At 32.7% G+C, this 26,599-nt stretch overlaps 1 non-coding gene across 1 annotated transcript; it reads right to left on the bottom strand.

Annotated features, from left to right (window-relative positions):
* Positions 1-22,088: 22,088 nt before the first annotated feature.
* On the bottom strand, positions 22,089-22,196 carry LOC148572398 (small nucleolar RNA R71). The gene has a single exon (XR_015908195.1). It is a non-coding gene; the product is annotated as a small nucleolar RNA R71 (small nucleolar RNA).
* Positions 22,197-26,599: the final 4,403 nt, after the last annotated feature.

The following is a 26,599-nucleotide window of genomic DNA, read 5'->3' as shown; positions in this document are numbered from 1 at the left end:
TTTGCAAGTTTTCAAAATATTGATCCAATCAATGTGATATTGCCAAATGGAACCAAAACTGTTAGCACCATCATTGGCACAATCACATTCTCTAAAAATTTTTTTCTCAAAAATGTTTTATACATTCCTTCTTTTGATTTTAAACTGATATCTATGTTAAAGTTAACCTCAAACTTACATTGTCAACTGTTAATCAATATTAATGATAAGTATTGTGAGATACAAGATAGATCCACATCAAAAATGATTGGCATTGCTGAGTGTATAGAAGGGTTATATACAATGAGTAGAGAACCATAATTCTCTCACTTTCCCTCTTTTCCAACAAAGCAAGCTTCATTGGCGGCAACTACGACTACTACTCATCCCACCACACATTCACACAGTGAGCACAACAACATTTGGCATCTTAGATTAGGACACATACCCATGCATAAATTGATTTTTCTGGAGAAGTATTATCCTTTTATAGATTGTATTGCTTCAAAATTTCCTTGTGATTCATGTCATTTTGCAAAACAAAAGAAATTATCTTTTAATCTTAGTACAACTAAAATAAAAGATTGTTTTGACTTAGTTCATATGGATATCTGGGGTCCTATTTCTGTCCCTTCCAATGAAGGACATAGGTATTTTTTTACTGTGGTGGATGGCAAGAGCAAATTCACTTGGATTTTTTTTATGAAAACCAAATCTGAAGCATCACAATTGGTTATTAATTTTGTGAATTTTGTCAGAGTACAATTTGAAAAACAAGTTAAGTGTATAAGGACCGACAATGGGCCAGAGTTCACTCTAAAATCCTTTTTTGCATCAACTGGAATTTTACACCAAACTTCTTGTGTAGAAACACCAGAGCAAAACGGGATTGTAGAGAGAAAATACCAGCATATTTAGGTGTTGCTAGAGCACTACTATTTCAATCAGGAATTTCACATTATTTTTGGCAATACGCAGTTGCTCATGCCATTCACCTAATTAATAGGCTGCCCAGCACTAACCTGGATAATGCTAGTCCTTATAAGCTTTTGTATGGTAACTTACCTGACCTTTCATATTTAAGAGTATTTGGTTCTCTTGCATATGCCTCCACATTAACAAATTCAAGAACAAAATTAGACCCAAGAGCCAGAAAAACAGCTTTTCTTGGTTTTAAATTAGGAATAAAGGGTTTTCGACTTATTGATTTAAAATCAAAGAAAATTTTTATATCCAGAAATGTAATTTTTTATGAAACTCATTTTCCATTTTTACATTCCACTAGCACTGACATTTCTGTGGTACCCATTCGTACTCCACAATGCATTGATCTTTTTCAATATGATACACCATCCACACATCATTTGCAATCACCCACACATACCACACTCATAGATTCAAATGAACATTTCTCAAGCTCAATGCACTCACCAATTTTCTCACACACCATTGCACCCATTACCACACCACACACTAATAATGCACCTGCATCACAACACTCTGACATCACACATGACTGCATTACTAGAAAGTCTGAAAGAGTCAATAAATCGCCTGCTTATTTGAAGGACTATCATTGTATGACAACCCACACAGCTCACTCTAGCAACGTTGCCAACTCTAATTCTTTATATCCTATCTCACAACACTTGTCATATGATAAACTAACCCTAAAATATAAGTCACTTTCTCTAGCCATCACCTCAACTCAAGAACCTAGCACTTATGAGGAAGCGGCTGCACATGAATGTTGGAGAAAGGCAATACAAGATGAATTGACAGCTCTAGATCAGAACAGAACTTGGTGTCTCACTGAACTCCCAAAAGACAAGAAGGCTGTGGGTTGCAAATGGGTTTTTCGGGTAAAATTCAATTCCGATGGCACCATAGAGAGACACAAAGCGAGGCTAGTTGTAAAAGGATTCACTCAAGTGCAAGGAGTAGATTATGGTGATACTCTTAGTCTAGTTGTCAAAATGACTACCCTACGAGTAATGTTAGCATTAGCAGCGGCAAAGAAATGGCATTTGAAACAGTTGGACGTCAACACTGCCTTCCTTCATGGAGATTTGGACAAAGAAGTTTATATGAAGATACCACCCGGTTTGGCTGTGTCACAACCAGATTTGATTTGTAAATTACAAAAATCTCTATATGGACTTAAGCAAGCAAGCAGGCAATGGAACATTAAGCTCACTCAGACTCTTGTGGATGCTGGTTATAAGCAGTTTTTTTATGATCATTCACTCTTCATCGAGAAACAATCTGAAAGCTTCACTGCCATTCTAGTATATGTTGATGACTTGGTTTTAACCGGGAATGACATTGGTGAAATCAATTCCATCAAGCAAGATTTGGATGACAAATTCAAAATAAAGGATCTTGGTGATCTCAAATACTTCTTGGGAATGGAAGTAGCACACTCTAACTCTGGAATTCACATTTATCAGCAGAAGTACACCATGGACCTTCTCAGAGATTTTGGCTATCTAGATTGCAAGCCTCTCTCTACTCCATTTGATTATAGTCAGAAACTCTCAAAGAAATCAGGTACCATTTTAACAGACAACACTGTTTACAAACAGCTCATCGGCCAACTCCTTTACCTCACAAACACTAGACCCGATATCTCTTATGATGTGGGACGTTTGAGCTAATTTTTGGACTGTGCAACCACTTCTCACCTACAGGCTGCTTTTCGTGTACTCCGATATTTAAAAGGCCGACCTGCAACTGGTCTCTTCTTCTCCTCTACTTCTAATCTGCATCTCACTGGATTTGCCAACGCTGACTGGGCTACCTGTGCCGATACTCGTCGCTCGTTTCCGGTTATTGCTTCATGCTTGGGAACTCGCTCATTAGCTGGAAGAGTAAGAAGCAAACCACAGTTGCCAAGTCCTCTGCAGAAGCTGAATATAGGTCTCTTGCTGTTGCCACTTGTGAAGCTAGTTGGTTATCTTTCTTAATGGATTTCATTGGCTTGCCGCTTCAAAAGTCTATCACTCTATTCTGTGACAACCAGTCAGCCATTCACATTGTCAATAATCCTATCTTTCATGAAAGAACTAAACACATTGAAGTAGACTGCCACATTGTTCGTGAAAAGCATTTGTCTGGTCTCATTCATCTTATGCCAGTTCGTTCCAAGGATCAACTTGCTGATTTTCTTACCAAAGCTCTGCCACCGGGTCCTTTTCTTGCTAATATTTCCAAGCTAGGATTGTTAGATTTACACAATTCTAGCTTGCGGGAGGGTGTTACCTAGATTATTTCTTTATCAATAATAGGTTTACCATTGTAATTATTTTTTAGTGAGAGTACATAAAAAAGTACATAGTATATCAGGTGTAATAACTCAACAAATATTTTCTAAGGGGGATTTTTCATTCTCTCCAACAATGAGAAGAACTTATTTCTCTCCCTCTCTTGATCCCTTCTGGTTCATCAAAGCATCAACATCACAGCTTGAACAGCTTAGGGCATGAGATTTTCTTCAATATATATATATATATATATATATATAGAGAGAGAGAGAGCTCGTTAATTTTAGAGAGAAAGATTGAATTTTAATTGTAATGAGAAAGTAATATGTGGTATATATATTTCGGTTGTAATTTTAATAATATACTAGTATTTTTACCCGTAATAATATTACGGGAATATAAATTTTTTGAAATTATGTTGATTTTGTCTTGACATTATAGATTATGACAAAAAATTAAAGATTATAATATCAAACTACTTTTACAAAAAGATCATATAGAAAAAAGTTCTTATAAGCTAAGAAGATCCTATCTCCATAGATAAAAAAAAATCAAATAATAAGATTTTTAGTTACTGTATTTTCATGTGAAAAAAATTATTTTTTTATTAATAATTAATTTTAACATTTATTATCTAAAACTCGAAAGAATTTAATGTGTATACTTTTACATATGATTAAGTATTATATTTGTTGTACAAATAAACATAATTAAATTTTATACTTGTTATTAAAAAATAATATATTTTCTCTTTCTATATTTAAAAATATAATTAAATATTAGTATAAAAAATTATATTGATAATTATAAAATTAACTTAAGAATATTTTTTTGAAACAATTGAATATTGATTCTAATTATTAATCGTATCATTAGTATTTTTTAAATTCTATGTAATAAATATTTGAAGGAAGAGAATTGAAAATATAAATTAAAAAGATAAGTGATAAAATTTAAAATTAAATAAAAAACTAAAAAAGTATACATATTATAATAATATATTTTTATGTGAATAACATTATTAGATTATTTTTTAATTATATTTAATTATAAATTTAATATATTTCTTATAGTTTTATGAATTTATTTGAATTATATTATATTATTTTATTAATTTTTTTTTTGTAAAACGGAAAAGTAGAGAGATATAGAGAATGAAAGAGAAAAGAAAGAGAAAGATAAAGAAAAAGGAGAGAGAGAGTTTGTTAATTTTGGAATAAAAATTTTATTTTAATTATAATGAAAGAATACTTCGTGACACATTTTGATTTGTCAAATTAGTAATATAAAATATAAATTATAAGTTATAGATAGAGTGGAGAAGGTAGAGAAAAATAGAGAAGGGTAGATAGGAGGATGAAGGAAGAGAGTTTATTAACTTTTGAGAAAAATATTTTATCTTACTCTTAACGAGAGAATGTTATGTGACATATTTTAGTTATTAAATTAGTAATATAATATTACTATATTTTAATATTTTAATTTTAATTTAATTTAATTTTAATTCTAATTAGGTATATTTTGATTGTTAAATTTGTAATTAATCATTGATAATGATATATATAAAAAAGATAGAATAAGTGTAAGAGAGAGAGAGGGGGGGGGGAATATTTGATTTCAATTACAAAAAAGTGACATGTGACACATTTTAGTTGTAAAATTAGTAATGTATAATAGATATAATAAATAACATATTTTATCCTACACTTTTAAACATCTTGATGGCAAAAAACAATTAATTCTTTTGACCCTCTAACATCTATCTATCTACTTAATATACTAAAATTTGGTTTTTTCCCCAACTAATGAAGGTGATGTGTCATCTCTTCATGAGCTTTTTTTTTCTCCAAAATGAATGCATTATTTTCTCTTCTAAATTTATTTTATAAAAATATCTTTATTATAATTATATAAAATTAATATTTAATATATTATTAAATTAATTATCAATCAAAAATATTTTTAATTATATTAATTTTAATTATATTGATACAATTCTTATTCTTATTCATTATACAATAATTTTATTAGTGGCAAGTTACGGTGATCCATTTATATTACAGATATATGATATGATATGATATGATAATAATATGCTAATAGTACGGATTCTTCTAACCATGATAAAATTCTTTTTAATACACATGTTATTTTTTTTGTGACTTAATGCAGGGATTATTCTGTACTTATAAATCTTTTTAATAATAATAATAATAATAATAATAATAATAATAATAATAATAATAATAATAATAATAATAATAATAATCTATTTAATTTACTAAAATTAGGTTTTTTTAACTAATAAAGATAAGGTGTCATCTTCTCATAAATTTTTTTCTCTCCAAAATAAAAATATTATTCTTTAATATATTTATATTTATTATTTATCAATTTCTTTTATTTTTATTTCTCACATTTGTTAAAGATTTCTTTCTAATTATTGTTATTTAATTTACTTATTTTAGATATTATTGTCAATCATTTATATTTACTTATTTTATATGTCTTTTTTATAATTATATAAAAATTAATATTTAATACATTATTATACTAATTATCAATCATTAAATATTTTTAATCATTCTAATTATTATATTAATTTATATAATTCTAATTCTTAATTATTATGCAAGTTGATATACACGTTGATACAAGTTGATACTAATTATTAGATTTGGATCCTCTAAATTTTGAATTTTACTTTAGAAGATAAAGTACGATCTTTCACCATTTATTTTATAGGTGAGACCAAGAGAAAATATGAGAGAGAAACTATTCAAGAGTGAGAGATCATACTTTATTCTCTAAAGTAAAAATTCAAAATTTAGAGGATCCAAATTTCTAATTATTATATTAATTGTATAATACTAATTGTCAATCATTAATATTTTTATTTATTATTTTAAATCAAGTATAATTAGTGACAAATTGATACGTACATTAATGGTGACAAATTGATATTGATATCAATTAATAATAATAATAATAATAGAAAAGGTCTAAACAACACGCACATTATATTTTAAAAAGATAAAATATATTTTAAAAGGATTAAGATATCAATAATTAAAAATAAAAAAATTAACATAATTTTATAATTTAATTGCCATAAATATGATACTAATGTTGATAGTGGTAAATTGATATTGATATCAATAATTAATTTCTATAATTATTTTTGTACTACTAAAGATTATATATAATGTTTCTTTTGCGGTTTGTAAGTCTAAATCTAAGAGGCAAAGCATTCTTTTTTTTAATTTGTTATTATTCTTTGATTGAGCAATTGTTTCTAAAGAGTTTTGTAGGTCAAGTTCAAGTTACATTTCCTCCACGCTTTTTACGTTTGTCCGAAAATATTCAAAGTGGAGCATATAATAAGATTGAATTTTCTTAATTTAGGTTCAATTTTAGAAAATTCGTGTCAAATTTAAAGATGCAATTTCAAAGATTGGTACTATATTTAAATTTTCTTCTCTTAAGTTTTTGTATTAAAAATAATTTTATAACATATTGTGATTTTTTTGCAAACTACCGGCCTTCTGGTGCATTAATGCAATACCATTGAGAAAAATAAAGGTCAATTTAGTTTGACAATTTTAACAAGAAGATGGTCTGAATTTATACGAATTCTAAATATTCGATCTTATGATGTTATTTCGGTTGGTTGTTGTTACTAGAATGACTCTAATCTATACGTATTTAAGGACTAGAATAGATTAAATATTATTTAAATAATTTAGTTTTAATATTAGTATTTGATTAAATTAGTTTTAGAAAAATTTAAATTGTTGCCTCAATTTATATATTATGACCATTCTTTTAGATAGGTTATTTTTAAATTTTTTTAATATGAAATTTCTTTCTTTTTTTCGATTTTTAAGTTTATTTTTTTTCTTGGATATATGTATCATCTTTTTTTCTTTTTATTGATAGGATATATTTATTTATCTTGTTTAAATATTGTTTAAATTTTATTTAAACAAAATAAATAAATATATCCTACCAATAAAAAAATTATTGACTAAACAATCAATATATAGTGGTAGCATAAATAAAAAAATATTTAAATAAAAAAATAGTACGTTTTTTATTTCGGCAATAAAATGTAAATAATTATAATATAATGATTTGTTTAATTATTAATATTTATAATTGTTATTTTAATCATAAATTTAGAAAAAAAAAGTAGATTAACAAAAACGATTAATAACTATATTAGAGTTGATACACTTAACATTAGATTAAGTTAAGACAAAACGAACACATAACATGTTATTTTTTTATTAATCAAATTATTACAATTCAAATTAATTTTAATAAAATAATTTAAAATTATAATTTCAACCTTATCACGTGCATGGTACAAGTTATTGAACAATTTATTATCATGTGAATAGCACGAGTTATTAAATAATTTCTCATATTTTTTTCTCCAAAATAAAAATACTATTTTTACCTATAATTATTATTCTTTATCAATTTTTTATTTAAACACTATTATTATATATTAATTCTTTTTATTTTTATTTTTCACATTTATTAAAAATTTCTTTTCAATATTTTAGGTAATAATTATATATACCCCAATTGCGATATTAAGACTTTGAACATGATGTCAATTTAATTCTGAAGAATATCAAATATATATATATATATATGTGATATTTTATTTAAGTATTAATTATTGTTATTTATTAACTTATTTTAGATATTTAATTATTAAAATATTATATATTAATTATACTCTGTTTACAGTGTTAAGACTTTAGACATAATTTCAATTTAATTTTGGACAATGTTGAGAGCAAATATGTATATGATATTAAGTTAGGAGAGTAGATTTTAATTTTACATAAAATAATATAATAGATATAGTGTATAAATAAATTTACTTGACAAATATAATTATTCATAGTGTGATATTTTACTACGATAACATATCTTTTTGTATTTGCTCTCTCTCTCTATATATATATATATTCCCTTTTAACTCATTATTTTTTTCTTACGTGACATATTCATTATTATATTTTAAATTTAGAGTTTCCTTGATCTAATATTGCGGTGTAGAAATGGCAAGCAAAAAGAAATAAAAAAAATATGGGAACATTCTAAACATAATTACCGCTAATCTTTTTTTTTTAGTTTTTAAATATATTATTTATTTAGAGTAATAACTAAATCTATTATAAATATAATACAATTATCTTTAAACTATTAGTATTATTGGTATATTTTTTAAAATATTGATATATTATTAATATATAAAAGAAGTAATAGTAAATTTTTTTCATATTTATCATTTAAAAAATTTATAATTTCGACATAGTCTTTATTCTATTTTTTTTTTCATACCTAATGGCTACTGTCTACGATCCTATCAATAGTATCACTTATAGTAGATTATACGACGAGAAAGTATGAAAAATAAAGATCAGAATTATAAGGCTATAGGAAGTCTCATCCAAGTTTGACAAGAATAAGACGGCTTATATAGAAATAGTTATAATAAATGATAGTTGATTCTTTTACTAAGTTTTTTCAAGTAATGCTAAGTTCAGTTTATAAATAGAGTTTAATTTTGATACACTAATAGTGTAAAATATTTTTACAGTCGTGCAATTACATCTGTTCTTTTAGATGACCATTCACGTGGTCAATGTGAAAGGTAGTTATTTTTATTGATGTGTCATTACGTAATTGGATGCACATATAAAAGTACTTCACACTGTTAGTGTATCAAAATTAAATTCTTAAAAATATTTGTAGTTCGTATTTTAAGTTAATTTTATAAGTATACCATTCCACAAATCAAAGACAACTCTTTTTAATAGCTTTATAGATGTTAATCGCTTTTGTATTTAATTTGTTTTGTAGTACGATAAAATTCATTATTCAATCAAGAATTATTTGACAAAAATGTTTGAGAATGATGAATTGGTAGAAAAGAAGGTCTATGTCTTCTCAAATTTTGAGATTGAGGAATCAAGCGGAATATATCTTTCGATTGTACATACGTGCAAAAAATCTTTAATTTTAAAAAGTAGTCATATATAGTACATACGGTCGATGATCATAAAATTCCGGATAATAATTTTAATTTGTTTGCCCGTACTGATATATTGAAACAAACAAATGAACGATTCTAATTATTTGGTACGTAGTTAATTTATATTAACCCACATAAAACTGTTTTCCTTTAAATTTTAAGTTTTGCCAAGAAATTATATAATAGCATCATTTTGTCGATAACAAAAATTTTAACAGTTTATTTATGAAAATATTTGAAATTGTATTGTAATTTTTTTTTAACTCCGCCTATGTTACACTTGCGGTACATAGCCGGTCCCAAGCCCGGATAAAGGAGGAGGGTTGTGTTAGGTCTTTGGCAACCAACATAAAAATATAGCCGAACCCCATAACATGAATCAAAGACATTATTGCACTAAAGTTAGGTCGTTGCCCGGAAGCAACGCGCCGTATGGCTCGAGTACGGTGTCAAAGCAAGAGCCGCTGCATCGGTGCCCGGATGTAGTGTTAAATGAGCAAGGGTTCTCGCATTTTCGTGAACGGACGAGGGTAAATAAGCTAGTTCACAAAGTAAAAGGTGAAGGTCGAAGCGACATAAGGTTGAGATTTGGGACATGGAACATAAGCACTCTAACAGGAAAGTCCATGGAGGTGGTGGACACCATGACAAGGAGGAAGATTGACATTATGTGCCTACAAGAAACGAAATGGGTTGGTGCAAAGGCTAGGGAGTTAGATACTTCTGGTTTCAAACTTTGGTATACAGGAAAGGTGAAGAATAGGAATGGGGTTGGAATAATTGTGGATAAGCAGTGGAAGAAGGACGTAGTGGATGTCAAGAGGGTGGGAGATCGGATCATCTCTATCAAACTTGTGGTAGAGGGAGGTGCTTTCCATGTGATTAGCGCCTATACACTGCAAGTGGGTTCGGACGAACAATACAAGATAAGGTTTTGGGAGGATCTAGAGAGTTTGGTTCAAGGCATACCTTTGGGAGATAAGATTTTCTTAGGAGGAGATTTAAATGGCCATGTTGGGAGAGAAGTGACTGGATATGGGAGTATTTACGGAGGCCATGGTTTTGGGGTGATCAATGCCGAGGGTAAAACTATTTTGGACTTTTCCTCAACTTTTGATCTTCTCATCGTAAATACATGTTTTAAAAAGAGAGACGAACATCTTATAACCTATAAGAGTGGCATGACAAGCTCTCAAATCGACTTCTTCTTGTTGAGGAGAGTCGACCGGAAATTTTGCATTAACTGTAAAGAGAGAGTTTGACAACACAACATAGGGTGCTCGTCATGAATTTTTCGCGTTGAGCAAAAGTTGAGGAAAAGACATCATACGAAGAACCCAAGGACGAGGTGGTGGCGGATGAAAGGTGAGGAACAAAGAAGCTTCCTAAGACGGGTAGGAGAAGAGGCAAAGTGGGATGGAAATGGAAGCGCGGAAGAGATGTGGAGGGAGATGGCAGAAGTTATTAGAAGAACAGTAAAAGAAAGTTTTGGTGAATCTAAAGGAATAGGACCAAGAGACAAGGAGTCCTGGTGGTGGAATGCGAGTATACAAGAAAAGATAAAGATAAAAAGGGAATGCTTTAAAGAGTGGTCTTTATGCCGCAATGCAGATAACTGGGAAAAATATAAGGCGGCTAAGAAAGAGACAAAAGTGGCTGTAAGTGAAGCAAGAACAAGAGCATATGAGGGTCTCTACCAGTCTTTGGGCACGAAAGAAGGAGAAAAAGGTATATATAGAATCGCAAAGAGTCGGGAAAGAAGAACGAGAGATTTGGATCAGGTTAAGTGCATAAAGGATAAGGATGGAGAGGTGTTGTTTCAAGAGGAGAAGATTAATGAAAGGTGGAAGAACTACTTCTACGAGTTATTTAATGAGGGACAGAAGACTCTTCCGAGCCTTGGTCGATTATGCACAAGGGAAGAAGACCAAAACTTTGACTACTATCGAAAGATTCGAGACTTCGAGGTAAAAGAGGCTCTAAAGCAGATGAAAAATGGCAGGGCAGTAGGACCTAATAATATCCTGATTGAGGTTTGGAAGGGTCTTGGAGAAAAAGGCATCAACTGGTTAACCAAGCTTTTTAATAAGATTTTAAGGTCAAAGAAGATGCCTGATGAGTGGAGAAAGAGCACCTTGGTACCTATCTACAAGAATAAGGGGGATATACAAAGTTGCGGAAACTATAGAGGGATTAAGCTTATGAGTCATACTATGAAGTTATGAGAAAGGGTGATAGAATGGAGGTTGAGAAAAGAGACACAAGTAACAGAGAACCAATTTGGATTTATGCCAGGCAGATCTACCACTAAAGCGATATACCTATTAAGAAGGATGATGGAGATGTATCGTAGTAATAAAAGGGATCTACATATGGTGTTTATTGATTTGGAAAAAGCGTATGATAGGTACCAATGGAGGTCTTATGGAAGGTTTTAGAAAAGAGGAGAGTAAGGATCGCATATATTCGGGCAATTAAAGACATGTATGATGGGGCCACAACTAGTGTGAAGACTCAAGGTGGTGTGACAGAGGAATTTCCTATTGGTATAGGATTACACCAGGGATCATCCTTAAGTCCATACCTTTTCACATTAGTCTTGGAAGTACTCACAGAACACATCCAAGAGCCTGTGCCATGGTGCATGCTTTTTGCCGATGATATCGTCCTTATGGGAGAGCCAAGGGAAGACCTAAATAAGAAGTTGGAGTTATGGAGAGAAGCTCTAGAAGTGTATAGTCTGCGCATAAGCCGTAGCAAGACGGAATATATGGAATGTAAGTTCAGTCTGAGAAGAGAAAACCCCAATATAGAGGTGAAGATTGGAGAAAACATCCTACAAAAAGAAAGTTAAAAGTTTTAAGTATCTTGGGTGCATCATACAGGATAATGGAGAGATTGAACAGGATGTAAATCATAGGATCCAAGCAGGTTGGTCAAAATGGCGGAGTGCATCTGGTTTTATATACGACAAAAAAGTGCCTTTAAAACTTAAAGGTAAATTCTATCGCACCGCTATAAGACCGGCTATGCTGTATGGTACGGAGTGTTGGGCGGCTAAAGGGGAGCACGAACATAAGTTGAGTGTGGCAGAGATGAAGATGTTGAGATGGATGAGTGGTCATACGCGATTGGATAAAATAAGGAATGAAGATATAAGGGAGAGAGTTGGAGTAGCACCCATTGTGGAAAAGATGGTTGAATCGCGTCTCAGGTGGTTTGAACATGTGAGAAGAAGACCGATAGAACATCCAGTCAGGAGGGTGGATGAGATGGAAGATGGACAAAGGGCGAAAGGCAGAGGAAGACCTAAGAAGACCATCCATAAGGTGGTCAAATGAGATCTACATGTAAACGGTCTCTCTGTAGACATGATACATGACAGTGCACAATGACGTCGTTTGATTCATGTAGCCGACCCCACTTAGCGGGACAAGGCTTTGTTGTTGTTGCTGTTGTTGTATTGTAATTTTTTTTAAAGGTATATCCTTTTATTAATATACTACTATTAGTTTTATCGTTTAATATAAAATAAATTAATAAATTCTCTTTATTTTATACACATATAAAGTTATAATTTCCTATATTAATCACTCAGTTGTTCTTAATTTGGTACTTTTAATTTAATTTTTTGTTTAATTAGATGTTATTAGACTCTAGACTGAAAAAGAAAAACTTATATCATGGTCAAAAATAGGAAGAAGTGACCAGTACATTGTGATTGATCTTCATGATTTGCAGTATGAAAAATTTTTATATTTTGATGTGAATATTTCTTTTGGTAATAATTATGTGTTAGTTGTAGTGCAAAATATTTTTTTTTCTTTATATATTATTACTTATTTCTCTCAATTCTCGCTTTCATTCAAAAATGAGAAAAAATAAGATGCACACTGTGATATCAATTTACAATTTAATTACTTGATCATCTATATGATCACCAAACAACCGAATATGTAATTATTCTCTAATTTAATAAATTTAACAAAGACATTGGTAAGCAAATTGATTTAGCATTTATTTATATATTTTATTTATTTATGTTATATTTGTAATCATATTATATCTATTTTTATCAATATATTTTTTTAAAAAATATCGTTAGTGTTAGCACATAGTGTATTAAATAAATTGAATGATAGAAACACATAACTATTTTCTTTTTCAGCCAAAATTCAGTAAAATACTGTAATTTAGACTTATAATATCAGTATATTAATAGTGAAATAGGAAAAAAATGTAATATCATATCAATTTTTTTTAAATCATAATTGTAATTTATGATTGAAATCATAATTTAAATATTTTAAATGAGATAATTTCATTTAGAGAATTCATAATTTAAACATAATTCTTATATATTTAATAGCTACATTCGAGTTAATACACTTAATACCAAATTTAAAAAAAATAGACAATATACATCATATTACTTATTTATTAATTAAATTATTACAATTTAAATTAATTTTAATAGAATAATTTAAAATTATAATTTTAATCTTATCACATATATGACACAAATTATTACACTTATTCCTCATAAAAAATGGTGTAATCCACGTTTATTGTATCATATTATATTATACAAAAATGAAACTAATCCCTCACATACTTGCAAAACGCAAATTACGATTAGTAGATAGAAGAAAACAAAAAATGACATGCAAAACGTAAATTGTATTTTGTAGCGATGGATTCAACACGCATTGAAACATGTATCATCATAAAGAATACAAATTCTATTTGTTTTGGTCATTTTTTGTCTTAAAGTGGATACTTTTATGATGATATTTTTACATTAAAATAATATTATAGATCATTAGATAAATTAATATGTTTGATTAAATATATTTAATTAATTATTTAAAAATTTATAATATCATCTTCATATAAAGAAGTTATCATATGAATATTCTCCTTATCTTAAAGCCATCGAAATATAGCTTGTGTTTTGTAGTGTCTAAAAAAAATAAAACCTACATTTTACAGGTGTGTAAGGACGTACATGTTTGACACGTATGAGTGAGGAGAACAAATTTATCCTTTATATAATTTATTCTGTCTATGTTTTGTGCAAGAAAAAGAGAATAAGAGGAGAAGCACAAAATTTATTAAAATAGAGAGGAGAGTAAAAATATCTGTAGTAAGAGAAGATGTAAAATTTATTTGGATGGAAATTTAACTTTATTAAAATAATTTGTGATTTTACATCAGTTAACGAGCATATTATTAAAGATCTGCATAATTCTCAATGTATAAGTATATTTACTATTTTATTCATAAATAATTTTATTTGTTTATGGTTGTTATTATACTGTTGTTATTATTGTTTTTGTTATTATTATTATTAATTATATTGTTGTCATTATTATTATTATTATTATTATTATTATTATTATTATTATTATTATTATTATTATTATGAGACAATCCATTATCATCATCATCATCGTCATCATCATCATCATTATTAGAATATAATTTTGCACAACTAGAAAATGGATTAATACAGACAGATTTACAGACGGATTTTTGGTTAACGACGAAATTACCGACGGATTTTGTCCCTCTGTAAAAGCCCCGTCGGAAATTATTTACCGACGGATTTTTTTTCCGTCGGAAAATTACAGACGGATTTTTACCAGTTACCGATGGATTTTCTCTCTGTAAATTCTGCATCCATTTTTTCGAAGGCGACGAACTTTTCGACAGATTTTCCGTCTGTAATTTGAACTTTGAAAAATCATCTACACTCTGATTACAGACAAAATATCCGTCTGTAAATCCGTCGGTAAGGTAAAATATTTTTTTTTATTTTTCTATTACAAAAATAAACCTATTTTCATACAAAATAAATATAAATTTAATAAATACAATTTTTTTAATCTATTTTGTATTCGAATATTTATAATATTTCAAAAAATAAACAAATTCATCGTATTATCAAACTAAAAAAAAAGTACTATAAACAAGCAAATTAATATAATTCAAAACATAAACAAAGTGTATTAATACATCAACTATAATATTAAGTAACAACCATACATCAAAGTGTGTTGATACATCAACTATAATTCATCACAAACAAATATTTAATTAAAAGAGTATGTAGTCAAATCTTATGGAATAAAAAATCTCTTGGCGTGTATATTTGCCAAGCCAAGCCAAGCTAAACAGATCATGCTGGAACTGCATAGGTTCTTCCTCTAAACGAGACAGTAGCATCGGTGGTAGTGTTGGCATTGGTCAAGAAGCAACTTGATGATTTGTTTGAGGCATACACAGTGGCCTAAAATAATTATTTTTGAAAAGTAATTATTCATTATTGCTCTAATTCAATTAGAGGGAAAAAAATAATGTAGAGTTGTAATTTTGTTTTCATGTATTTTGGTACCGTGACAGAGTTGCCAAAATCAATTTGGGAAACGTTCCCGTTTGTAAGACTCTCTTCCATTGACTTCAAAACCCTGTGGAGTTCTTTGAGGTGACCCCATTTTAGTTGAGCTTTGTTGCCTACATACAATAATTAATTAATTACTCAAGGATCATTTATGGAAAAATATTGGAAATAGAGATTCTTCTTGATCAATGTAATTTTACCATATTCATCAAGAGGAGCATCATAATCATATGAAGTGGCAATGTATGGTCCACCAGCAGTTCTATCAAAGTTAGTCCCACCATGATACTGACAAAAAATAAATATATTACATCAAACAAACAAATTTAGAGCATAAATGAGAGCAGAGAGAATGATAAGACATCGGACAAAATAATTCCTTTTGTGTGCATAAATAAAACAGGATAAATAATGAATGAAGTAGCAAGTAAAACTAAAAGAAACCAAATTGCAAGGATGATGAACACGTTACAGCACAACAGATCCACACTTAACCATACCAACTATTTTTCTACTGTGTAATAAAAAAGAAAATCAAAAGGTAAATAGGTATTCCCAAACAGACATAATTGTTCCCCGAAAATAAGAGAAATGAATAAAATGCATACTACAACAACCACCAAATAGCAAGTGAAAAGGATGATGTCCAGAATCATAACTACCTGTGAATGCCCAACTATGAATAGCTTTGAATTTGTTACTGAATATATGTAATTGATTATTTCTGCCATATCATACAGGGCTAATTCCTGCCAGCTCCAATCCCAGAATTTCTATCAAGGGACCAAAGTTGAATCAATCACATGATGCACTGTACAAACTCTGGCTCTAACAATTCCAATAAAAATAATATACACTGAAAATGACAGTGAAATGAAAATATAAGTATCATGACAATTTAGAATATTTTCTCAAGATCAGTGATCATCAACAGTGCTGTGGAACTCAATTTGGTGCTGAATATAAGTAGCTTCAGCACTGAGAACAATTTAATAATTTTTATTTCAAACATATCAAAGTAAATAGAAAAGGCTTGATAGTATTCGGCACAAACCCTTTTACTATTAAATAATTGAATGATAAAACCTACTAAAGTGTGACCTTATTCATATCAATTGCAAATATTTTCCCCCAATTCAAATTCAGAATAAATGAACATTTGGTTCTTAGTTTTGACTCATAATTATTTAGCACTGAACTTTATGCACTAATATTATTTTCAGTTTAATCACATACGCCGTCAGCATCTCTATAGGTCAAAGAAGAGCCACACACCTTATTCTTCATTGAATAAAACCTATGACCATGGCTCCAGCGTGTTCCACGCACATTTCCTATCCATACATCAAAACCTTGATCTGCAAGGATGAAGCTCAATGATTGTTCAGGAGTATTTAGAAACCATGCATCACCTGCCTGATCACGTCAAATAGCATCAACATATCAAAATGGAGATTCAATTAGATTGTTTAAAACTTTAAAAGGGAAATTCACTAAAGCCTGAACAAGTAAACTTGTAACATTAATCTATATATATAGTACCAGTTGGTGGGAGAATATTGGAAGAAGATGATAAAAGGGCAAAGCATGCCTGAAGTAATCAAAGAGATTCTTGTTGTTGAGGATCCACAAATATCATCATCAGATTCATCAAAAACCAAGGATAATTTCATTAGGGACTTTGATATAAAGTCTAATGTCATATTATATCACTCCCACAAGCAGAAGCAAAAGCACAATTTGGTTATTGCACTACATGAATTAGAAAGGAAGTAAAGAGCAAGCATAAAGGTTCATGAATCCTTCTGTTCATGAATCCTTCTATTTTCAATCAAGCAAATTCTAAAATCAAAGAAAGAAACAGTATCCTTCTTACAGAAGTAAAATAGTATCATGTTTCAATTTGACATTCAGAGCTTAATCAGAACAAAAAAGAGAAAGGAAAAGGAAAGCAAAGAGAACAAGGAAAGGGGATGCAATGAGAAAAGTGAATGGAATTGATTATCGACTAGCGAATTACCTGCATGCGCGAACAATAAGTGAGGAGAACATTGATGAGCGGATAAATTATACGCTTTTTGGCATTGTTTTTAGTATGTTTTTAGTAGGATCTAGTTACTTTTAGGGATGTTTTCATTAGTTTTTATGTTAAATTCACATTTCTGGACTTTACTATGAGTTTGTGTGTTTTTCTGTGATTTTAGGTATTTTCTGGCTGAAATTGAGGGACTTGAGCAAAAATCAGATTCAGAGGTTGAAGAAGGACTGCTGATGCTGTTGGATTCTGACCTCCCTGCACTCAACGTGGATTTTCTGGAGCTACAAAACTCGAAATGGAGCGCTTCCAATTGCGTTGGAAAGTAGACATCCAGGGCTTTCCAGAAATATATAATAGTCCATACTTTGGCCAAGAATAGACGACGTAAACTGGCGTTCAACGCCAGCTTTCTACCCAAATCTGGCGTCCAGCGCCAGAAAAGGAGCCAAAACCAGAGTTGAACGCCCAAACTGGCACAAAAGCTGGCGTTCAACTCCAAGAAGGACCTCTACACGTGCAACACTTAGGCTCAGCCCAAACACACACCAAGTGGGCCCAGAAAGTAGATTTATGCATCAATTACTTACTCATGTAAACCCTAGTAGCTAGTTTATTATAAATAGGACCTTTTACTATTGTATTAGGTATCTTTTGATCATCTTTGGATTACCTTATGATCCTTTGATCACGTTTTGGGGGCTGGCCATCTCGGCCATGCCTGGACCTTTCACTTATGTATTTTTAACGGTGGAGTTTCTACACTCCATAGATTAAGGTGTGGAGCTCTGCTGTTCCTCAAAGATTAATGCAAGTACTACTGTTTTCTATTCAATTCATCTTATTTCACTTCTAAGATATCCATTCGCACCCAAGAACGTGATGAAGGTGATGATTATATGTGACGCTCATCACCATCTCCCCTATGAACACGTGCCTGACAAACACTTCCGTTCTACATGAAATAAGCTAGAATGAATATCTCTTAGATCTCTTAACCGGAATCTTCGTGGCGTAAGCTAGAATGATGGCGGCATTCAAGAGAATCCGGAAAGTCTAAACCTTGTCTGTGGTATTCCGAGTAGGATTCAATGATTGAATGACTGTGACGAGCTCCTAACTCGCGATTGCAGGGCGTTAGTGACAGACGCAAAAGGATAGTAAATCCTATTCCATCATGATCGAGAACCGACAGATGAATAGCCGTGTCGTGACAGGGTGCGTGAGCATATTATTCACTGAGAGGATAAGATGAAGCCATTGGCAAGGGTGATGCCTCCAGACGATTAGCCGTGCCGTGACAGGGCATTGGATCATTTTTCCGAGAGATGACCGAAAGTAGCCATTGACAGTGGTGATGTATCACATAAAGCCAGCCATGGAAAGGAGTGAGACTGATTGGATGAAGATAGCAGGAAAGCAGAGGTTCAGAGGAACGAAAAGCATCTCCATTCGCTTATCTGAAATTCCTACTAATGATTTATATAAGTATCTCTATCCCTATTTTATTATATAATATTCGAAAACACCATTATCACTTTATATCTACCTGACTGAGATTTACAAGGTGACCATAGCTTGCTTCATACCAACAATCTCCGTGGGATTCGACCCTTACTCACGTAAGGTATTACTTGGACGACCCAGTGCACTTGCTGGTTAGTTGTATCGAAGTTGTGACAAATTATGAACGCATAATCACGATTACGCGTACCGAGTTGCTCACGTGCCAGGAATAGTTTGAGCCTGGACATCACAATTTCGTGCACCAAGTTTTTGGCGCCGTTGCCGGGGAAAGAAAGAGCCATGAATTTTACATAATTAAAGTGTAATTACGATTACGCGTACTAAGTTGCTCACGTTGCCAGGGATTGTTCGAGCCTGGACATCACAATTTCGTGCACCAAGTTTTTGGCGCCGTTGCCGGGGATTGTTCGAGTTTGGACAACTGACGGCTCATCTTGTTGCTCAGATTAGGTAATTTTCTTTTCGTTTTGTTTTCAAAAAATCTTTCAAAAATATTTTCAAAAATCTCTCATCTGTTTTCGAAAAAAAAAATAAAAATGTTTTAAAAAATTTTATTCAAGATTTTTAAGAATGAATTCTAGTGTTTCATGAAGCATGTAAAGCCTGGCTGGCTGTAAAGCCATGTCTAAATTCTTTTGGACTGAGGCTTCCAAACCATCAGAGGTAAGTCACATACTTGATAAATGATGAGCACCAATTTGTTATCAAGAGCAATATACTCTGGTGTTACATGCTGAAGCTTGGCTGGCCATTGGCCATGTCTAGTGTTTTGGACTGGAGCTTTCTTTGAAAGCTTGGCTGGCTAGTGAGCCATGTCTAATTCCTGGACTGAAGCTTTAGACTGAGAATGCAAGATTCCTGAAATTCATATTAAAAATTTTGGAATCCTTATTTTCCTTTTTCATATAATTTTTGAAAAAAAAAGATCCAAAAAAATTAGAAAATCATAAAAATCAAAAATATTTTTGTATTTCTTGTTTGAGTCTTGAGTCATGTCATAAGTTTGGTGTCACTTGCATATGCATCTTGCATTTTTCGAAAATATCATGCATTCATAGTGTTCTTCATGATCTTCAAGTTGTTCTTGGTAAGTCTTCTTGTTTGATCTTGATGATTTTTTGTTTTGTGTCTTTTCATGTTTATCATATGCATTCTTGAATTCTTAGTGCGTAAGCATTAAAGAATTCTAAGTTTGGTGTCTTGCATGTTTTCTTTGCATTAAAAATTTTTCAAAATTATGTCTATGATGTTCATCTTGACATTCAAAGTGTTCTTCGTGTTCATCTTGACATTCATATCATTCATGCATGCATTCGTTGTTTTGATTCAAAATTTTCATGCATTGAGTCTTTTTGTTGTTTTTCTCTCTCATCATAAAAATTCAAAAATCAAAAAAATATCTTTCCTTTTTTTTCTCTCATCAAATTCGAAAATTTGAGTTGACTTTTTCAAAAATTTTTAAAATCAAATTGTTTCTCATGAGTCAAATCAAATTTTCAATTTGAAAATCTTATCTTTTTCAAAATTCTTAGTTATTTTCGAAAATTCCAAAAATATTCTTCAAAAATCTTTTTCTTATTTTTATATCAAATTTTCGAAAATAACATAATCAATTAATGCTTTGATTCAAAAATTTGAAGTTTGTTACTTGCTTGTTAAGAAAGATTCAAACTTTAAGTCCTAGAATCATATCTTGTGATTTCTTGTGAATCAAGTCATTAATTGTGATTTTAAAATCAAATCTTTTTCAAAAACAATTTCTATCATATCTTTTCAAAAATATCTTCTTATCTTATCTTTTTCAAAAATTTGATTTCAAAATATCTTCTCTAACTTCCTAACTTCCTATCTTTTCAAAATTTGTTTCAACTAACTAACTAACTTTTTGTTTATTTCTTATCTTTTTCAAAACCACCTAACTAACTCTCTCTCTCTCATTTTCAAAAATATCTTCCCCCTTTTTCAAAATTTCTTTTTAATTTATTAATTATTTTGATTTTTAATTTTTAAATCTTAATTTTCGAAAAAAAAATACTGACATTTTTCAAAAACTATTTTCAAAAATCACTAACTCCTTTTCAAAAATAATTTTCGAAAATTCCCTCCTTCTCTCTCATCTTATTCTATTTATTTATTCATCTACTAACATCTCTTCCTCACATCATCACCAAATTCGAACCCCCTCCTCTATCTGTGTTCGAATTTCTTCTTCTTTTCTTCTACTAACAATAAGGAACCTCTTTACTGTGACATAGAGGATTCCTCTTCTTTTCTTTTTCTCTCCTCTTTCTTATGAGCAGGGACAGAGAAAAAGGCATTCTTGTTGAAGCTGATCCAGAACCTGAAAGGACTCTGAAGAGAAAATTAAGAGAAGCTAAATTACAACAATCCAGAGACAACTTGATTGAAAATTTCGAACAAGTAAAGGAGATGGCAGCCGAACCCAACAACAATGCAAGGAGAATGCTTGGTGACTTTACTGCACCTAATTCCAATTTACATGGAAGAAGCATCTCCATTCCTGCCATTGGAGCAAACAACTTTGAGCTGAAACCTCAATTAGTTTCTCTGATACAGCAGAACTGCAAGTTTCATGGACTTCCATCTGAAGATCCTTTTCAGTTCTTAACTAAATTCTTGCAGATATGTGATACTGTTAAGACTAATGGAGTAGATCCTGAAGTCTACAGGCTCATGCTTTTCCCTTTTGCTGTAAGAGACAGAGCTAGATTATGGTTGGATTCTCAACCCAAAGACAGCCTGAACTCTTGGGATAAGCTGGTCACGGCTTTCTTAGCCAAGTACTTTCCTCCTCAAAAGCTGAGCAAGCTTAGAGCTGATGTTCAAACCTTCAGACAGAAAGAAGGTGAATCCCTCTATGAAGCTTGGGAAAGATACAAACAGTTGACCAAAAAGTGTCCTTCTGACATGCTTTCAGAATGGACCATCCTGGATATATTCTATGATGGTTTATCTGAGCTATCAAAGATGTCACTAGACACTTCTGCAGGTGGATCCATTCACCTAAAGAAAACGCCTGCAGAAGCTCAAGAACTCATTGACATGGTAGCTAATAACCAGTTCATGTACACTTCTGAAAGGAATCCTGTGAGTAATGGGACGCCTATGAAGAAGGGAGTTCTTGAAGTTGATACTCTGAATGCCATATTGGCTCAGAATAAAATATTGACTCAGCAAGTCAATATGATCTCTCAGAGTCTGCATGGAATGCAAGCTGCATCCAACAGTACTCAAGAGGCATCTTCTGAAGAAGAAGCTTATGATCCTGAGAACCCTGCAATAGCAGAGGTAAAATACTTAGGTGAACCTTATGGAAACACCTATAACTCAACATGGAGAAATCATCCAAATTTCTCATGGAAGGATCAAAAGCCCCAACAAGGCTTTAACAATGGTGGAAGAAACAGGTTTAACAATAATAAACCTTTTCCATCATCCACTCAGCAACAGACAGAGAACTCTGAACAAAATGCTTCTAATTTAGCAAATCTAGTCTCTGATCTATCCAAGGCCATTGTAAGCTTCATGAATGAAACAAAGTCTTCCATTAGAAATCTGGAAGCACAAGTGGGCCAGCTGAGTAAAAGGATCACTGAAATCCCTCCTAGTACTCTCCCAAGCAATACAGAAGAGAACCCAAAAGGAGAGTGCAAGGCCATTGACATAAGCACCATGGACGAACCTGTAAGGGAAGGAGAGGACGTGAATCCCAAGGAGGAAGACCTCCTGGGACGTCCAGTGATCAATAAGGAGCTTCCCTCTGAGGAACCAAAGGACTCTGAGGCTCATCTAGAGACCATAGAGATTCCATTGAACCTCCTTATGCCCTTCATGAGCTCTGATGAGTATTCCTCTTCTGAAGAGAATGAGGATGTTACTGAAGAGCAAACTGCCAAGTTTCTTGGTGCAATCATGAAGCTGAATGCCAAATTATTTGGCATTGATACTTGAGAAGTTGAACCTCCCTTGTTCATCAATGAACTAAGTGATCTGGATCAACTGACATTGCCTCAGAAGAGACAGGATCCTGGAAAGTTCATAATACCTTGTACCATAGGCACCATGATCTTTAAGGCTCTGTGTGACCTTGGTTCAGGAATAAACCTCATGCCCCTCTCTGTAATAGAGAAACTGGGAATCTATGGGGTGCAAGCTGCTAGAATCTCATTAGAGATGGTAGATAATTCAAGAAAACAGGCATATGGACAAGTAGAGGACGTTTTAGTAAAGGTTGAGGGCCTTTACATCCCTGCTGATTTCATAGTCCTGGATACTGGAAAGGAGGAGAATGAAACCATCATCCTAGGAAGACCTTTCTTGGTCACAGCAAGAGCTGTGATTGATGTTGACAGAGGTGAAATAGTCCTTCAATGGAATGAGGACTCCCTTGTGTTTAAAACTCAAGGATTTCCCTCTGCAACCATGGAGAGGAAGCATGAAAAGCTTCTCTCAAAGCAGAGTCAACCAGAGCCCCCACAGTCAAACTCTAAGTTTGGTGTTGGGAGGCCACAACCAAACTCTAAGTTTGGTGTTGGAGAGTCTCAACAAAGCTCTGCACAGCTATGAGGCTCCATGAGAGCCCACTGTCAAGCTATTGACATTAAAGAAGCGCTTGTTGGGAGGCAACCCAATGTTTATCTAATTCTTATTGTTTTTCATATTTTCTTAGGTTCATGATCATGTGGAGTCACAAAATAAATATAAAAATTGAAAACGGAATCAAAAACAGCAGAAGAAAAATCACACCCTGGAGGAGCATCTGTTTGGCGTTCAGCGCCAGAACAGAGCATGGTTCTGGCGCTGAACGCCCAAAATGGGTAGCTTCTGGGCGCTGAACGCCAGAACAGGCATGGTTCTGGCGTTCAACGCCAGAAATGGCACACAAATGGGCGTTGAACGCCCAAAATGGCCACCAACCTGGCGCTGAACGCCCAGAGTTGGGTACAAAGGCATTTTTACATGCCTAATGGGTGCAGGGATGTAAATCCTTGAACACCTCAGGATCTGTGGACCCCACAGAATCCACTCAGGATCTGTGGACCCCACAAGATCCCCACCTACCTCCACTCACTTCTTCTCACCACTCTCTTTCACACAACCCCATAAACACTCTTCCCCAAAAACCCTTCACCAATCACCTCAATCTCTCTTCCCCATCACCTCTTCACCACTCACATCCATCCACTCTTCCCCATAAACCTACCTTATAAACTCCACCTACCTTCAAAATTCAAAACCAATTTCCCACCCAAACCCACCCATATAGCCGAACCTTAACCCCCCCTCCCTTCCCTATATAAAGACCTCCATTCTTCATCAAATTCACACAACACACCCCTCTACACTCCTCTTGGCCGAAACCACATCTCCCTCTCCATATTTCTTCTTCTTCTTCTTCTTCTATTCTTTTGTTTATTGCTCGAGGGCGAGCAATATTCTAAGTTTGGTGTGGTAAAAGCATAGCTTTTTTGTTTTTCCATTACCATTGATGGCATCTAAGACCGGAGAATCCTCTAAGAAGAGGGAAAGGGAAGACAAAAGCTTCCACATCCGAGTCATGGGAGATGGAAAGGTTCATCTCCAAAGCCCATCAAGACCACTTCTATGATGTTGTGGCCAAGAAGAAGGTGATCCCTAAGGTCCCTTTCAAACTCAAAAGAAATGAGTATCTGGAGATCCGACATGAAATTCAAAGAAGAGGTTGGGAAGTTCTAACAAATCCCATCCAACAAGTCGGCATCCTAATGGTTCAAGAATTCTATGCCAATGCATGGATCACCAAGAACCATGATCAAAGTAAGAACCCGGATCCAAAGAACTAAGTTACAATGGTTCGGGGGAAATACTTAGATTTTAGTCCGGAAAATGTGAGGTTGGCGTTCAACTTGCCATACATGGAAGAGAACGCATGCCCCCACACAAGGAGAGTCAACTTTGATCAAAGGTTGGACCAAGTCCTTATGGACATATGTGTAGAAGGAGCTCAATGGAAGGTTGACTCCAAAGGCAAGCCGGTTCAACTAAGAAGATTGGACCTCAAGCCTGTAGCTAGAGGATGGTTGGAGTTCATTCAATGCTCAATCATTCCCACTAGCAACCGGTCTGAAGTTACTATAGACCGGGCCATCATGATCCATAGCATCATGATTGGGGAAGAGGTGGAAGTTCATGAGATTATACCTCAAGAACTCTACAAGGTGGCTGACAAGTCCTCCACTATGGCAAGGTTAGCCTTCCCTCACCTCATTTGCCATCTATGCAATTCAGCTGGGATTGACATAGAGGGAGATATCCTCATTAAAGAGGACAAGCCCATCACTAAGAAAAAGATGGAGCAAGCAAGAGAGCCCATTCATGGAGCTCAAGAGGCATATGAAGCTCATCACCATGAGATCCCGGAGATGCCTCAAATGCACTTTCCTCCACAAAACTATTGGGAGCAAATCAACACCTCTCTAGGAGAATTGAGTTCCAATATGGGACAACTAAGGGTGGAACATCAAGAGCACTCCATCATGCTTCATGAAATAAGAGAAGATCAAAAAGCAATGAGGGAGGAGCAACAAAGACAAGGAAGAGACATAGAAGAGCTCAAGGACATCATTGGTTCCTCAAGAAGGAAACGCCACCATCACTAAGGTGGATTCATTCCTTGCTCTTACTTTCTCTGTTTTTCGTTTTCTATGTTATGTGCTTATCTATGTTTGTGTCTTCATTACATGATCATTAGTAGTAGTAACTATGTCTTAAAGCTATGAATGTCCTATGAATCCATCACCTCTCTTAAATGAAAAAAATATTTTAATTCAAAAGAACAAGAAGTACATGAGTTTCGAATTTATCCTTGAACTTAGCTTAATTATATTGATGTGGTGACAATGCTTCTTGTTTTCTGAATGTATGCTTGAACAGTGCATATGTCTTTTGAAGTTGTTGTTTAAGAATGTTAAATATGTTGGCTCTTGAAAGAATGATGACTAGGAGACATGTTACTTGATAATCTGAAAAATCATAAAAATGATTCTTGAAGCAAGAAAAAGCAGCAAAGAACAAAGCTTGCAGAAGAAAAAAAAAGTCAAAAAAAATATATAGAAAGAAAAAGCAAGCAGAAAAAGCCAAAAGCTCTTAAAACCAAGAGGCAAGAGCAAAAAGCCAATAACCCTTAAAACCAAAAGGCAAGGGCAAATAAAAAAGGACCCCAAGGCTTTGAGCATCAGTGGATAGGAGGGCCTAAAGGAATAAAATTCTGGTCTAAGCGGCTAAACCAAGCTGTCCCTAACCATGTGCTTGTGGCGTGTAGGTGTCAAGTGAAAACT

The sequence above is a fragment of the Arachis ipaensis genome, chromosome B3, assembly GCF_059453495.1.
Source record: "Arachis ipaensis isolate K30076 ecotype BB chromosome B3, ASM5945349v1, whole genome shotgun sequence".
NCBI classification, from domain to species: Eukaryota; Viridiplantae; Streptophyta; class Magnoliopsida; order Fabales; family Fabaceae; genus Arachis; species Arachis ipaensis.
The sequence above is the reverse complement of the archived record's forward strand: the minus strand, read 5'-3'. Positions and strand labels throughout refer to the sequence as shown.